This window comes from Chrysemys picta, chromosome 24 (assembly GCF_011386835.1).
Source record: "Chrysemys picta bellii isolate R12L10 chromosome 24, ASM1138683v2, whole genome shotgun sequence".
Classification (NCBI taxonomy): Eukaryota; Metazoa; Chordata; order Testudines; family Emydidae; genus Chrysemys; species Chrysemys picta.
Genome location: NC_088814.1, coordinates 14,593,354 through 14,609,567, shown reverse-complemented (window position 1 = coordinate 14,609,567; position 16,214 = coordinate 14,593,354). Strand labels below are relative to the sequence as shown.

The window sequence follows — 16,214 nt, the reverse complement described above, 5'->3', positions numbered from 1 at the left end:
ACTTGGTACCTGGTATGGGGGTGGGGGGTTGTAACTGATAATTGGCTGTTTACACATTCCATGCATCTAGCTTTCGAGGTCGATTAGAGTTAAACATTGAAGAACTTTGGTTCACTCAGGCCTAGCGATATCAACAGACCCACCAGCCAAGTGGCTAGAACGTGGTTTTGCTGGAGCTCAGAGCTCTTGTTCAGCTCTCAGAGGCAAGGTTTGTCATCTTGGCCCTGGTTTGTACAGCGCCTGGCGCTGTGGGCTGTTGATCCTCCTTTAGTGCGTCTAGGAGCGACTGTAAGGATACCGAGACTGGGGAGTTGAGGTGGGGGGGGGTGAGAAACATTAAAAAAAATATAGGGAAATGTGGTTATAAAATGGCAAACATTTGGCAAAGGAATTGGAGGGAGGCACTTGAAACTACTTTTCAGTCGGAGGACAGAGGAGCACTTGAAACTACTTTTTAAAATGTTTTTGAAGGGTCTGGAGTGAATTGCTGTCCTTTTTAGTAGAGGGGGAAAATGTTCCTGAGGGGAGGTCGGGGGAGGGTGGAGGGAAAGAAGCAGAGTTAAGTTTACTCAGTCTTCTGCAAGCAGCCAGATCAAACGCAGGGATGGGGCAGAGGTGACGGACGCTTTATCATGGGCAGAGAGAGGTGGAAGGGGAATGACCCTGGTCTGTCACAGAATCACTGGGGACTGGGCGATGTAGTGAGGCACTAGATTGGGACCCAGGAGATCTTGGTTTTGTTCCCAGCTCCGCCTCAGATGCTGCATCTGGGCCTCAGTTTCCCCATCTGTAAAATGGGGAGAACTATCCTTTGTCTTTTTAGACTGTCAGCTCTGAAGGGCAGGGACTGTCTCTCACTGTGTGTCTGCCCAGCATCTGGAACAATGGTGGGCCCTAATCTTGGTCGGGGAGGGGAGGTTTGTGCAGCACCTGACCTGGAGCAGTGGGGGATCTGGTTTTGGCTGGGGGGGTCCATGCAGTGTCTGGCATGACGGGGGTCCCAATCTCAGCTAGGGAAGGGCAAGTCGGATCCATGCAGTACCGGGCACATGTGTGTGTGGGGGGCATTGATTTCACTTGGGGAGGGCAGGGGAGGTTTCCCCAGCATGATGGGGGCCCTGATCTTGGTGAAAAACACACACGTGGGAATCTGGGGCGCAGGTGAAACACCAGTTCTGATACTGTCAGGACTCGTGTTTGGCTGTGTACGTCTGTTAGCATCAGCGGGCCTCATTGCGTGCACCTCAGACGCACACACGCGCATTCTGCCTGTGCTCCCCCCTCCCTTCGCAGTGGAAAACACCCTGAAACATCTGGCTATGGGATGAACAGCTGGCTTCCCTCCTGTGGAGGGGGTGGGGAAAAGGGGAGTTTTTATCAATGAAAACGTTTCCTAGGCCACCAGTGCCGCCTGCCACGCTGTGATGGGTGGGGGCTGTTGTCAAGCATTGCCAGGGTGTTCTATTTCTGCCACGTATGTAGGGGCTCATGCTAACTGCTGATGCCAGTGTCCTACAGGAGACAGGCCTGTGGGTTCCTTGAATTACTAACACCAGCTATATGGGCTACAGGTGATAGTTAATTTACCACCCAGTCGAGTTTATAAGTAGCCCTAGTTTTTCTCTCCGGTTTGCATTCCTTTGCATTTAGAAAGATAAGTTGGTGAGGTCATACCTTTTATTGGAGCCACTTCAGTTGGTGAGAGAGATACATTTCTGAGCTACACACAGATCTCTTCTTCAGGAGCATATCCTAAAATTTGCCCTCCTTTCTCTCTAGTTATCTATTTCTAATTTAATATTCCCTGAGATTTTTTTCCATGTTTCACTAATAAAATATTAACATAAAATATCCTCAGATTTTGACCTTTTCTCCAATTTTTGAAAATATTTCGAAAAGTTTTGCAGACATTTCCCATTTTCTCTCAATTTGTCAAATAACAATATGAAATTCACCCTCATTTTACCTCTTTACCTACTATTGACTATCAATATAAAATGCTTCACATTTTTTCACTTTCTGCTCTACTTAGTGAAAATTGATCCAAAATTCTCCAGATTTCCACCCTTTTCTCTTTACTGACTTAACATAGACATCAGCTGTCAGATTTTGTCTTTTTCCATGTCATTATTAAATGTCTGTTAAAAAGCATCTCGTGTTTGGAAACGTTCCCATGTTTAGTTGCAGCAAGTCCTCCTGTTTTGGAGACATTTGTTGCCTTAGTCATTCTCCGTCCTGGCGGGTGAAGGGAGTTAAATGGTCAAATTTTTCCTCTGATGTGAGACTCATTTCTTTCCCCCTTTATCTTCATTAAAATGTTTGCTGATGAAAGTGACTTGCCCCATATTTAATACACATCAAAGCCAGAGGCCTCCTCCTGTTTGGGGGAATGGTGTCTTTCAGCTGCTCACATGACAGTTGGCTGGACCCTTTTCTTTTCCTCAGGGGGCACAGGACGAGGGCTCAGTCTGTGCCTGGCTCCTTGCTGCCCAGGCTGTCCCCAGAGTGGCTGAGAACCTCCATGCTACAGTATTAGCCCCTCACTTTCCCCTCACCATGTTCCCCAGCAGTATCCCAAACCCCCATGACGAATGGTCTCCATGAGGGGTTGCTTCGCCCAGTGCTGAGATGGAGTCGTCTTGGAGCGGGTCCCTATTGGCCATTGTCTGCCAGTCACCAGGCATGGACATTTCTTACAAAATCTGGCTCCTCCATGCCATTCATTCTCCTGTTACAGAAGCCTTGCCCAGGGCTCCCTCCCCCCTTCCCCATGTGAATGGCTGGCAGGGGCTGCTGAGAACTTTCTGTCCATTTATCAATTACTGATATGAAATCACGACAGACTTTGCTTCTCTCCCTATTTTCAAAACTGGAGGAACTTCAGGTTTTGGCAGGAAAACTGTTGCTGTGAATCCTTCTCCAAAAGAAGGGAAGGGAACGAGGGAGGAGGAAAGGACTCTGAACCACGTTTCTGGTCTCACTGAGACCAGTGTTAATCAAGAGACACTTCAAGAAAGAACATGGAGTGACGCCAGATTAACATGGGGGCAAATAAAATCAGGACATGTCCCTGTGGGGAGGGGGTTTCAGTTGTTGCTAAAGGGCGGGGGGGGGGGGAACCCTCAGTCTCTGTCTGACTGTGTAAGAACATAAGAACGGCCGTACTGGGTCAGACCAAAGGTCCATCCAGCCCAGTATCCTGTCTACCGACAGTGGCCAATGCCAGGTGCCCCAGAGGGAGTGAACCTAACAGGCAATGATCAAGTGATCTCTCTCCTGCCATCCATCTCCACCCTCTGACAAACTGAGGCTAGGGACACCATTCCTTACCCATTCAGGCTAATAGCTGTTAATGGACTTAACCTCCATGAATTTATCTAGTTCTCTTTTAAACCCTGTTATAGTCCTAGCCTTCACAACCTCCTCAGGCAAGGAGTTCCACAGGTTGACTGTGCACTGTGTGAAGAACTTCCTTTTATTTGTTTTAAACCTGTTGCCTATTAATTTCATTTGGTGGCCCCTAGTTCTAATATTATGGGAACAAGTAAATAACTTTTCCTTATTCACTTTCTCAACACCACTCAGGATTTTATATACCTCTATCATATGTCCCCTTAGTCTCCTCTTTTCCAAGCTGAAAAGTCCTAGCCTCTTTAATCTCACCTCATATGGGACCCGTTCCAGACCACTAATTGTTTTAGTTGCCCTTCTCTGTACTTTTTCTAATGCCAGTATATCTTTTTTGAGATGAGACCACATCTGTACACAGTATTCAAGATGTGGGCTTCCCAGGGATTTATATAAGGGCAATACTTGTCCCCTGGGACAATCCTCTTCACTTCAGCAGTCATGATGCTGGGAGCCCCGTGGACCTGGCTTGTCCATCCACTTGCTGCATGTGGACAAAGAACTCACAAACTAACAAAACCCGGCTGACAAACCTTTCTGCCTGGTGTAGACTTCCTGGACTTCCAGGCTTGGGAGCTCTGCTGTGATTCATTCATTTCAAACCCCAAATGCAGATCTGCTCATGCTGGGGGAGCTTGCCAAATCCCATGTATGGAAAGAGTCTTTTCTGAGTCCTACATGCACAGCAGCAGCGCTCTTCGCCTCTTTTGCTGAGAGTCCCCTAAGTTACGCCCTGTGCTGCTGCAGCCATTCTAGTGACCCCAAGGGACTATTCCGTTTTACATCCAGGTGTGTGCAGCCATGAGCTGCCTGAACTCTCCAGCAGCCTGGGAGGCGTGTGCTACCTGCCCAGACCGGGCAGAACTGCAGCAGAGGAATTGTTGTGCCCAGGCTCTGAGAAGATGGGACTTTGTTCCCAACACGAGCACTGCACCGCAGGGACTGACAGCAGCATGCTGGGCCTGCCAAGGGGGTGTGGGGTGAGTGCTGTTAAGTTGGCTCATTATATAGACAGTTGCACACACTAAATAAATTCTCTCCAGGGCAGCGCAAGGAGCAGACCCGACCTAGGAGGCCGCCAAAGCGGGCTGGGCAATGAGTGGCTGGAGAATTTCTCTCTCACAGAGACTCTGCCTCTTGTTCCATTCCTGCTCCAGGGCAGCACCACGTTGGATTTTGCACTAAGGCGGCTCTATGCCATGGGCTGGAACAGTCCCAGAGCCGCCACCTGCCCACTGGGGCCCAAACAGCCCGTCCCCTTTGTGCTGAGCCTGGAACGAGGGCACTGCGGAGCGATTGCGCTTGCTGGGGCACCTCTGTCCCTGCCGTGTGGAGCGGGTCAGACACGGGCGCGTTTCCAGGGGAAACGGTGACTTTTTGGTCTCACACTGAACATTTTCATTACAAATCCAAAAGGTTTGGGTTGGAAAGTTTCCAATTTGGGGGCTTTTCATTTTTTTCTGTAAAAACCTAAATGTTGTGTGGAAAGCATTGAACTGAATGAAATTTTCCATCAAAAATAGTTTCTATAGAAAAATGTCGATGGCTCCTATTGACGTGGGCTCAATCCGCTTCCACTGCCCCAGTCGCTGGTGCCCCATGCGCACGGCCAGGCCTGTCCCTCCAGCAGAGTTCACATGGGGAAGGGGAGGAAGTGGGAGCTCCCCACCAGCTCTGCGATCGCTGTATCTCTGGCTGAGGCCTCTGGGGATCCGGCTTGTCAGGCTTCCAGCTGAACCCAAACAGGCCGCTGCTCGGCTAGGCAGGCTCCCATTCCTGGCGCACGTCCGACTGCTCTAAGGACTGGAAAGCCAAAAGCAGGGGCTGCCCTGTGGGCTGCTGGCGGGTTTGGTACCTGTGAGCGAGACACAGTCTGTGTATCGGCTTCACTTGCATCGCCAGCACCAGCCCTCGGCCCCATTTCCCAGCCTGGAGCCAAAGCCGGTTTCTCCACGAAACCCCTGTTCAGAGCTGCACTGCTGCCAGGTGGAGCCTGGCCAGGCCATCTCTCCCTGGGCTCCATCGGTTAGTTCTGGCGGGCCCATGTGAGCGCGGTGCCCCCCAGTGCGCATGCTGCACGTCTGCCTGGGAGAGCTCAGGAGCTAAAGCTGCGGCTGCACCAGAGCTGGGCACCCCCATCCTGTGGAGAGGCTGGATGTACGTGACTGGGGGAGGCAAGAGGGATCCTTGCTGAGCTGCTACCAGGACAATTCAACCTTTTCCTTCTCTCCTTAGGGGGCAGAATGAATCCCTCTTCTCCAGCCAGCTGGGCTCCCACCTTCCCCTCCCTCCCATATGCTCACCAGAAAAAACAACGACTTCTGAGTGACGTCCAGTGCTTGGGGCCTAGACACCAGAAGTGACAGCCGGATCCCACCCCAGGCCAGGACGGGTTGTGTTAAAAGGCCCCGACGTTGCAGTGGACGCATGCCAAGGATATTAGTTGGCTCAGTCTGGTGACCTAATGGATGCGGCCACACCACACCACACCCCCACCCCAGGGCAGTCCCATCCGAGAGCCTGAGAACCAGGATCCATGGAGCGACATTCCCCCGCTGCCCCGACAGGTGGGCTCTGCAGATGTTTGGTGGAGGCAGTGGGAGGGAAGGTTGCACTAGCGCTGCCTGGGCTGTATCTGCGCTGAGGATAAATGGAGGGGGTCACGCAGCCTCTGCCTGACACGCCACAGTGCTACATTCACGCCGAGCACAAGTCAAATGCTGCACCAAGGGTGGTGAGTTCCCCGTGAATTCCCATGTGAGCACATAGTGCCCCGTCCTCCACACACACTGCACACGCACACACACAGAGTGCCCCGTCCTCCACACACACTGCACACACACACACACAGAGTGCCCCATCCTCCACACACACACACGCACACACAGAGTGCCCCATCCTCCACACACACTGCACACACACTGCACACACACACACAGAGTGCCCCGTCCTCCACACACACTGCACACACACTGCACACACACACAGAGTGCCCCGTCCTCCACACACACTGCACACACACTGCACACACACACAGAGTGCCCCGTCCTCCACACACACTGCACACACACACACAGAGTGCCCCGTCCTCCACACACACTGCACACACACACACAGAGTGCCCCATCCTCCACACACACACTGCACACACACACACACACTGCACACACACACACAGAGTGCCCCTGTCCTCCGCGCACACACACACACACACACCGTGCATGCTGCGCATACATGGACTGCAATGCAAGAGACACAAACTGCACACTGAGGCGACGGCTGGTTTGTCCCCAGGTTGTGACGCGCGATCTCCTCTTTCCCGTGGGCAGAAGCGCAGCTGATGAAAATCTCGCCTAAGCTGCGCTGCGGGAGACCGGCGCAGGGGGCGGGGCGGGGCGGGGCAGCGCAGCGACATTTACAATCACTATAAACCATGGAACCACAAGAAGTAATTTAAATAAACACGAATCCAAATGACACATCCCGGCGCCAATGGCAGCATCGGAAACCGGGCACTGGGCGGGGCCCCGAGCGAGGGTTTTGCGTGACGCAATAATGGAGCAAGCGCGTGATAGGCGGGATCTAGGCGACACGCGCCGGGGAACGGCCGAGGCTCGCTGGGAGGGAGGAGGAATCCCACGATGCACCGGGGCTGGCAGGAGCCGCGCGCAACGCCCCCACCCCAGCGTGCGGTGCCGCTGACCTTCTCCTAATGGCGTCCTGAGCGCTGCACCGACTTCCGCTTCCGGCCTTGTCCCGGGCCTAAGCGTTGCAGGGCGGGGGCACTGCGGAGTTACAGGGGGTGGGGCAGACCCAGTCTGGATCGGGGCGCGCGGGCCGGGCCGGGCAGTCACGTGGCAGTCTGGCAGAAGGCGGGGGCAGGGCTCCAGGCCAGGGGTCCTGAACGGGTCCCGTCCCGCTCCCCCCCCCCCCCCCCGGGAGTCAGTGTTGGGGGCGGGGCCCGGCTCAGGCCGGATTCACTTTCTGTGGCCCCGGGCATGAAGGGGCCGGAGGCATCTGGGTTAATCCGGATTGAAATCACTCACCAGGAAGTCTGGATGTAATCCGGGTTTTCTACATACAAGCGAATTCTTGGTGGTGGTTGTAACCGCAATCCACATTCCGCACAACTCGGAGGGGTGAAGGCTTCATCTTCAGAAGATTCACACGATATACTTTTAAACTGTGATTTATTTTGAAAACTTTTTAGATGGTTTCCCCCTCAAAAATGCAATTTTCTTCTAAAGAAACGCGTGGAGGGGCTTTTCTCCGGTGGCTGTGTGGCCTAATGGATAAGGCGTCTGACTTCAGATTAGGCGATTGAAGGAGCGAGTCCCTTCGTGGTTGTGCTTGTGCAGTTTTCCCTTTGGGCTGACAATCCTGCTCCCTTCAGGGCTGGAACCACTTCTTGGCCGCTCAGGCCAATGCTCTGGCTTCAGCTACAGCCCCGGGAAGGAGTTGGGGGTTGGGGGTCACAAAGGCTGGGGCATGAGCCCCAGGTGCTTCCAGGCTAGCCTTTGCCATTCCTGACTTGCTGAAGAAAATGGGTGGCTGGCCGGGCTCGCGTGTGGAGCAGTTTCCCTCTTCCAAGTGTGCGCCTGTCCCTGTGCTTGAAGGGGCTTGATAAATAGCGCCTTGGGAGCCTGGGTGCTTCTCCCCAGCTGGGGAAAAGCCTCTTGAGATAAAATCTTCTGCCCCACTGCCAAAGTGAGCACCTTGAGTGGGAATGGTAAGAGGCCCCACTAGGGGCTGGCCCTGCTTTCCTACCGTCTTCTGATGCTGGCCAAAGAGCATCATCAGCTGCCGCACATACTTGTGTGTGGGTGACCTTCAGTGGGTGTTTGGCATGCCAGGGAGCAGCCTGGCCGGGTGTCTTGTTGCCTGTCTGCTGGCCACACATAGGCATGGTCCTCCCCTTGTCTTGCCTCTCCCTCAGTTGCTCTGTGGCTTATAAACCTTCCCGTGGAGCTGTCAGCACCAGCCGCCTCTGCTCTAGGTGTCTAGAGGAGGAAAGGTTTTCTGGGCTCCAGCCTGGGACTCTTCCTCCCTCCTAGCTAGCCCTGAGTATTAAGCCTGGCCCTGGCACTCCTCTCTTCAAGCACCATGTGGGCAAGAGGAAAAGTGTGGTAGAGAGCACAAGGGCCAAACTTGTGGGCATCAGGTGAAGCAGCAAGAATCCCAACCACCAGGTCTAAACTGCAGGCAGCAGTAGCCACTTCTAGACCCCATCCCAACCAAAGACCTGGCTCCAGTGGGCGAGAATCACCCAGCAGAAGGGAAACAACTTGCTTTTGTGCAACTGGAGACAGGGAAAAGGAGCACTTTGAGCTCCAGGGATTTACCACAAGGTCCCACTGACATTTGAACTCAGATTGCAGGATTCAGAGTCTGGAGTGCTGACTGTTACACCATGGGACCAACTTGTGATGCCTTTTCTGGACATCGGTGACCCTCACGGGGCTGGCTTGTGTAAGTGACTGTTGGCCCTTTACTAAAACTTAGTGGGGTTTTTTGGTTGGCTAGTTCCCAGTACCAATAGAAGGGGGAAGGGCCAATGGGAAATCAGGACCTTGAGACTCAAACACACAGAGAGAAAGAAAATCACACACTGCACAGGCCCACACAGACATAAACAAAAACCACACACACACACATACAAACCCACACAGAGCCATATACACATAAGGGAAAGCCACACAAACCATAGAAAGAACAAATCCACACCAAAAATACAGCAAAAGCACACAACAAGAAAGCACAAAAACCACATGCCAAAAGAGAACTAAGGAGTGCCACCGGACTCCTTGTTGTTTTTAAGCAAAAAATTATATTCATGCAAAAATCATACACACACGCACACACAACTATGCAAGGCATCCACAAAACCCACATGCACATAAACATGACAGACAAAAAACACACCAACATAGAGAAAGCCAGGCAGGGTTTGAGTTTCACAGCGAAGAGGGTGTGCACAAAGGTGGTTTGGGGAGCAAAGATTGAGGGGGAGTCGGGGGTGAAGAATGACAGGATGGGCAGTGCTCTGGGCTCTGCTTGACCCCTCCTGACACAGGGTGCTGGTGGAGAGCAGAGCCTGGTAGATCTGTGGAATCTGCCCTGCTCTCTGTAAAGGAAGGGGACCTCGGTGTCTTCTGAGCTGGAATTGTATTTTCTGCAGGACAAAATGATTGGCAGAAACCATTTGCTTAAAGAAAAGTAGTGCTTCAGGTGAGGGTTGAACTCACACCTCAGTATCACTCTACACAGCACTAGTCTATAAGTACTGTGCACTAACCTGTTGCACCACTGGAGCCCACATCCAGGGACTTGTCTCCTTGTTTCATGGATGGATTAGGGGGTGAGGGGGTTGCATTAGCTAAAACAAATCCATATTAAAGGCTGCAGGATGGCAGCAGCAGAGGTGGGGAGCCTCCTTCCATGTGATAGAGCTGGTTCCCCCTTCCGCTGCTGAGGGGAGTTGGTGCTTTGAGCCCACCCGGTGCTGGAACGTCTCATGGGTGAGATTAACGAGACTCTTGAGAAGTGAAGGGAAGTCTTTTCTATTCCTGCCAAGCTCCATTGGTCTCCTGTGGCCCTTTCAGCTCTCTGCTTCCCTGTTGGGAAGATGCAGAGACAAGCCCCCATCTGGGTGAGTCACTGAGAGGCTGTAGCCCATGGAGTATGTGTGGGAGAGGGGTAGGGGTAAGGTTGGATTGGGCTCAAGGGGAGAAGGTTGTGTGTGACAGTGTGTGAGGGAGGGGAGGGTGTGTTCCTTAGGAAAGAAATGATGGAAAAGAGACGCCCAGGACTGGAACTGATTTCAGCTCTGGACAGCTCTGCTAGGTTTTTATACATTTGCATAGGAAAATTCCGAGTGTTTAAATTCATTTCAAGCCCCCCCTTCAGCGAACTCCTGAACATACTGGAGATGGGTCTGGGAATTGATTTTCATTCGAAAAAGTTTTTAAAGTGAATCATTTGGATTTGAAGTAGGAGTCCATTACCGTGCAGGATGCAGCGGATGCATGCGGGCGGCTGCCCCCGTACACCCCCCCCCCCGGCTCCCTCCTTTCCACGCTCAGGCTCTGCGGCTCCCGGGCATGTGAGCCATTGCTGCCCCTCCTGGAGCAGGCTCAGGGCCCCGTGCCCTGGCAGGCGGGGTGGGGAGGGCTCACGGGCGGGCTGTGCACCCTCCAGGGGAGTTCAGGGGGCAGGGAGGGGGGAACCTAGGCTGGGGAGCAGCCCCTGGGCACAACTGGCCCCTGGGGTATATAAAGGCTTGTTGGAAAGGAGGGGAAGGAAATGGCCACAGGATGGCACCAGAACGATGGCACTAAGAAATGAAACGCAACAGCCTGCTTCTGTGCACATTGATTCTGGACAGTGAAGGACCCTCACTCCTGTATCAGGAGAAGCCAAAATGCCGTTTCTTTCTATGGCCGGGAAGACCAGGAGAGAAGAGTTCCAATAACTGCTGCCCGGTTACTGGTGAATCTTTCATATTAGAAAGAAAATTGTAACAAAATTCATCTGAACTTGAACTGCCTGTTATAAAACCTGGTTCCCCAATTCAGTTCCAACGGTTCTGCTAGAAACACCCCCAGGTCCCTGCTCACCCCCGTAGGAGCAAAAAGAGAAACCCCCCAGTGGGCCCTGCCCTGAGCCCCAGGCTGCTGTCACGGGGGTGGGGAGGGGACTGATTGTTTGGTGCTGAGGAGGGAGCCAGTACAGGCCTCTGGTGTCTGCTCCGAGCATCTGCCCAGCCCAGGCTGTCCTCTCGCCTCAGCTTCCCCCCTCCACGCTCTACAGTCAAACCTGCAGGGCCCCCAGGGGACAGAGGCTGGGGCAGGGCAGCAGCCTGGGTTGGGCTGGGAAGATGCTGGGAGGTCTCGTTCCCCCAGAACTGGCCTGGCGCCCTTCTCAACAGCAAACACATCAATTCCACCCCCCTCCCCGGAAACATCAGCCTGGAGCTAAGGGCAGCCCGGGACGATTCCCTTCAGTTCCCACCGAGGCATGAGGGAACCCAGGACGTTTCTGACCTGGGGAACCAGCTGTTAATAACAGGCAGCTCAAGTTGAAGCTAAGTGTTTTTAACATTTTTTACAACACTAAATAACCCTTGAATCCTAGTGTCACCACCCATTACATTGCTTCAGCCTGGTAGATTCCCGAGTGCAAAACTAAACTTCTCTTCAAATACAAGGGAGTGGAGATCAGTCGATGTTCAGAGTCATCCCACATAAAAGAACCATGTTGTGGTTCTTGGTCATCCCATCATGTGGCCATCGCCTTTCCCTCCTCTCCATTACAAGTTTTGGTATTTTGCATAGAAACTTTCTTCCCTCAGGAGAGACCTGGGAACCAGGGCTGCCAGCCAGACAAACACCTTTAAGAGGAGGTGTCCCTCTCCCTGTCAAAAAATGAGCTCCCTCCTTCAGTTCAGTGACAGCCTAAATTGTTCCTTATCCCAGCAGAGCCGGAGGATTCAAAGCAGCAACATCAAACCTCTGTGTAGCTCGCAGGAATGAACACAAACACTCCCTGGTATCTGAGGAGATGTTTAGCTTTACTCTTGGTCACCTACAAGGCCAAAGGGAAAGGCGGTGGCGCAAGATATAGAGTGAAACAACACATCATAGTTATGCCCATAGTGGCTGCAAAATCTTTGTATATACTTCTTATCATCAGTGTATTATTTTCTCTGGAGTCTAGACCTTGACTATCCCTTGGCCAAGAAATTTGGACCATGATAAAAATAATCGACTGCCCCCGGTGAAGGCCATGGACTTGACACCCACTGGGGTGTCCCTACACAGGTACAAGTACTAACAACAATGGCTGCCTTTTAGCCATAGTTTTTAATCAGGCCAATAAATTGATACAAACTCCTGTTAAACCATTTCTCAGCCCGAGTCCTTCACCCACATTCCTTAGGGCATTGGGCCACCACATGGACGTTTCATTTCCCTCAATTTCACACAGAGACACAATTTCCTTTGCACAGATCCATGAACTGCAAAATCTCCCTGTGTCTCTGGTCTGAGCCAGGGCGTTCGATTCCAGTGAACCCTTCTCTCCTGCAATGGCGATGGTCAGACAGAGGGGACGTGGTACCTGCATCCCTGACCGGGAGATATTGGCTCGGCTCTTTCTTTCTGCTGCTGTTGTTAGTCCATGAAACATCAAGGATGAAATGCAAGGCTGAGTTCACGCACCAACCCCCTGAAAAACGTCCATGCCCCAGAGAAATCCTGCCCCCTGCTATTGGGATGATGTGCTGGAGATTTGAATGGGAAAGGGACTGTCTGAATTCTCAGAGCCGGGAATGAACAACAATCTACAGCAATGTCATTAACACAAACACACTCTCATCCTGCTCCAGCCGGAAGGGAAATGGGCAGGAATTCTCGCTGTTCAGCCAAGGACACACTTACACTGATGCGCAGCCGTGAGTGTGCTGGGGAAACTGGTCTGAGCAAACAATTTGAACTGACAATTCAGTGAGAACTGAATCATCGTGTAGTGAAATTGCCACAACTACTCAACGTGTGGGGGAGTGGTTAAGGTGATGGACTAGAAATCTATTGGGGTTGTCCTGCGCAGGTTTGAATTCTGCCAACTGTGGAAGCACTCGACTGTTATTATTACTGTAGTCTTAGTGCCTGAGCATCCACTGTGCGAACTGGAGCCAGATCTGGTCTCACTCTTAACCTGTGTACGCTTAAAATGCTGCTGGGCACTGCTATAGCACTTTGGAGTAGACAGTCACTAGGGAGGGGTTTTCCCATCCCTGTAATAGCTGCATTGACAGAACAATTCTTCCTTTTATTTAGCACTATCTAACCAGGGCTTAGGTCAGCTTCACTATATTGGTTTGGGGGTGTGGATTTTTCACACCCAGAGAGACGTCGCTCTGCCAGTTAAGTGCACAGCGTTCACCAGCCCTTAGATCCCTCTTGGTATTTCAATGCAGGCACTGATCTGTGAGAGGAAAACATCAGCTCACAAACACAGTGACTGAATTCCCCACATTTAATCTCTCTGCACTTTCCAGAACATCACAAAATTCAATTCATTCTTGCTAGGACAGAGAAAAAATAAGTGACACTAAGTTTTTGGCTCCATTAACTAAAGTTAAGGGTTTAATTACTATAGTAAAACTATGGCCTGATTCCGCTAAATAACACCACAACATGAAATAAGAACAGAGACAAATCTTGTCAGTGACGACTAATTTCGCAAACGATCTTCCCATTATTAATTTCCGTACCAACCCCATTGGAGGTCTGGGCACCTCCAGTGTCACTGCTCTGCATTCACCTTCCCCTTAGAATTGTTCTCGGACATTCCCAAATGTGGAACATTGGGCAGTTCAGAATGTGACTAGTGACCCCGGCTCCTTCCTGCACCTGCTCTACATCGCTCCACAGCAGCTTCTCCATCTGCAGAGTCACCCCAGCACTGCAGTGCAGCCCCCCAGGGTTCAGCAGGGCCCCTGGCAAGGACAGTGGGTGCAGCTAACAGCCCGGTGTGCCTGGCAGTGAGGCAGGGGCAGCCCGAGGCTGGACGCTCTGAGTCAGCTGTAAAGAAGCAACCCCCACCCCCACCCTCATGCACACACACAAGTACAGAAATTGAATTCCCCAACTTTAACATCATGACACCCTGTAGAAAGCCACACATCAGTTGTTTTGTCACAGGGAGATGCAAAAATCAGGTGACGTTATCTGATTAAAATAGGACCATACAGATCATTATTGCAACCACTGTTATATATTTGCAACAAATCTTGTACAAAATGTGGCATGCAAGATGTCTATGAAAAGATTATGATTTGCTGAATATGATTATGCTATTTGTATGCATGTATCATGTTTGTATTTGAAGTTATGAGCATTGGCTCCATACCTGTATTTCAAATATGTTTGCTCCTGGGGTAACGCCCACATGTTATTTAACCAGTGAGTGGGTCATTGAAAGGACACAACTCACAATGGACCATGGGAGATGCCCATCTACACTGAACAGACTTTTCTGTGAATGTTCCATCTGAAATATCCGGCAAAGTATCCATCCTGCAATGACCGAGAAAAATCAGGCATGGACGGGGACTTGCCCATGTGACTCCAAGCACCCATCTTTCACCTGTGATTTTCCACTAGCTGTGCTGAGGACTTTGAAACAATGGGTTTCCCTCCACATGGCAGAAGATATAAGAGGCCCCGGAAACATCTCCACTGTGCCTCTATCCTGCTCCAGCCTCTTTCCTGCTCAGACCTCTGGACTATGGACTTATACTAATGGGAGCATCTATCCAAGGGACTGAGGACCTTCCAGTGATTTGGAAGCACCCAGAGATTTATCAAGCCAGCAGTTTATTCCATCACTGTTATAAGCCTGAACCAAGAACTTTGCAATTATTGTATTTGATTCCTTTAACCAATTTTAATTCTCACCTTTCTTTCTTTCTTTTTATAAATAAGCCTTTAGAATTTAGATAGATCAACATGATTTTTTGGAAATATCTAAGTCACCAGTGGGTGACTGGTCCTTTGGGATCAAAAGAACCTCTTATTTGAAGAGATTGGTTTTAAAAAACCACTCATTTCTAAGTCTAGTGTTTTTGGTGGTAATACAAGGACTAGAATGCCCAAGGAAACTGCTTTTATGACTTTTTGTTAGCCAGTGTGGTGAAGCGGAAGTTTACTTTTGTTGCTGGTCTAGTATATCCTATGGGGGATTAGGCACCACTCTTGGGGTGTATCTGCCCTATTTCTCAGCAGTTTGTCCTGAATTTGGCTCTCTCAGCTGTGGCCCACTGAGGCATGGTTACAGGCACTAAGCTCTCTTCCCTGTGCAGTGATCTGAGAAGATTGCCAGTGGAAGGACAGATGGTGGTGGACACACAGACACGTGGCTAGGGGACCTGGTGAGGGAGAACTTCCTTATCTCTATCTGAGGCAGGTTGAAGGGGAAAGGACGGACATTACTCATCTAATCGTAACCACATTGAGACACTGAAGGTAGTAGAGTGAGGGTTTGTTACTAGCAGTAATCCAGCCCAATGGGGAGGAGTTAAATGTAAATAAAAGGGTCATGTGGAGAACAGGGCTTGCTCTCAGGGCCTTGGAGAGAAAAGAAATCTGCCACTTTCTCTCTGAACTCAGTTTGCTTTTCTTGTTCCTTTCCCTTATAGTAAAGATACAGAGAATGGAAGTGGTTAAACGTCTCCTGATGGAATGAATCACTTGGCTTGGTTTCCTCTCACCATTGCCAGTGCGGACAGGAGGGACATGACTTGTTTTAAATGAGTCAGACAGTGGATATTTTCATTGTTTTCTTTCTAAGCATTTAGCTCGGGGGTCAGCCTCACAGCCCAGTTAGTACTGAGGGAGCAGTATTAATTAAAGGGCAAAACACTTCCTCAATGCGGAGTTAAGATTGTCTGGTGCAATATCAGCCCCTGGCAGAACCACTACAGCTGCAAAACTCAAACTTCTGAAAAGCAGGAGCTGCAGTTACAGTTGCCAGCATCACCTTCATCCTGTCCTCTTTCAGCAACGTCCCGTTAACATACACACATTTACGCTACCGACACCCTGCTGGCTGAAATCGACAAGCTGTTCACTCCCTTTTACAGCCCTTCCAACCAGACCTCCAACCCCGGCTTGGCCTGACGAGGCCCAACCCCTGGGCAAACCAGACTGGGGTAAGGATTGGGCATGACCATGACAGTGACTGTAGAGCAAGATCCCTGACCCCTACTCAGATCAGCCCCACCTCACTGATCTCTCCTCGCTCGG

At 51.1% G+C, this 16,214-nt stretch overlaps 1 protein-coding gene across 1 annotated transcript in view; it reads left to right on the top strand.

The window, feature by feature from the left end:
- LOC135977343 (uncharacterized) overlaps window positions 1-16,214 on the top strand; it is a 371,747-nt gene that overhangs the window by 198,379 nt on the left and 157,154 nt on the right. The window lies entirely within an intron of this gene.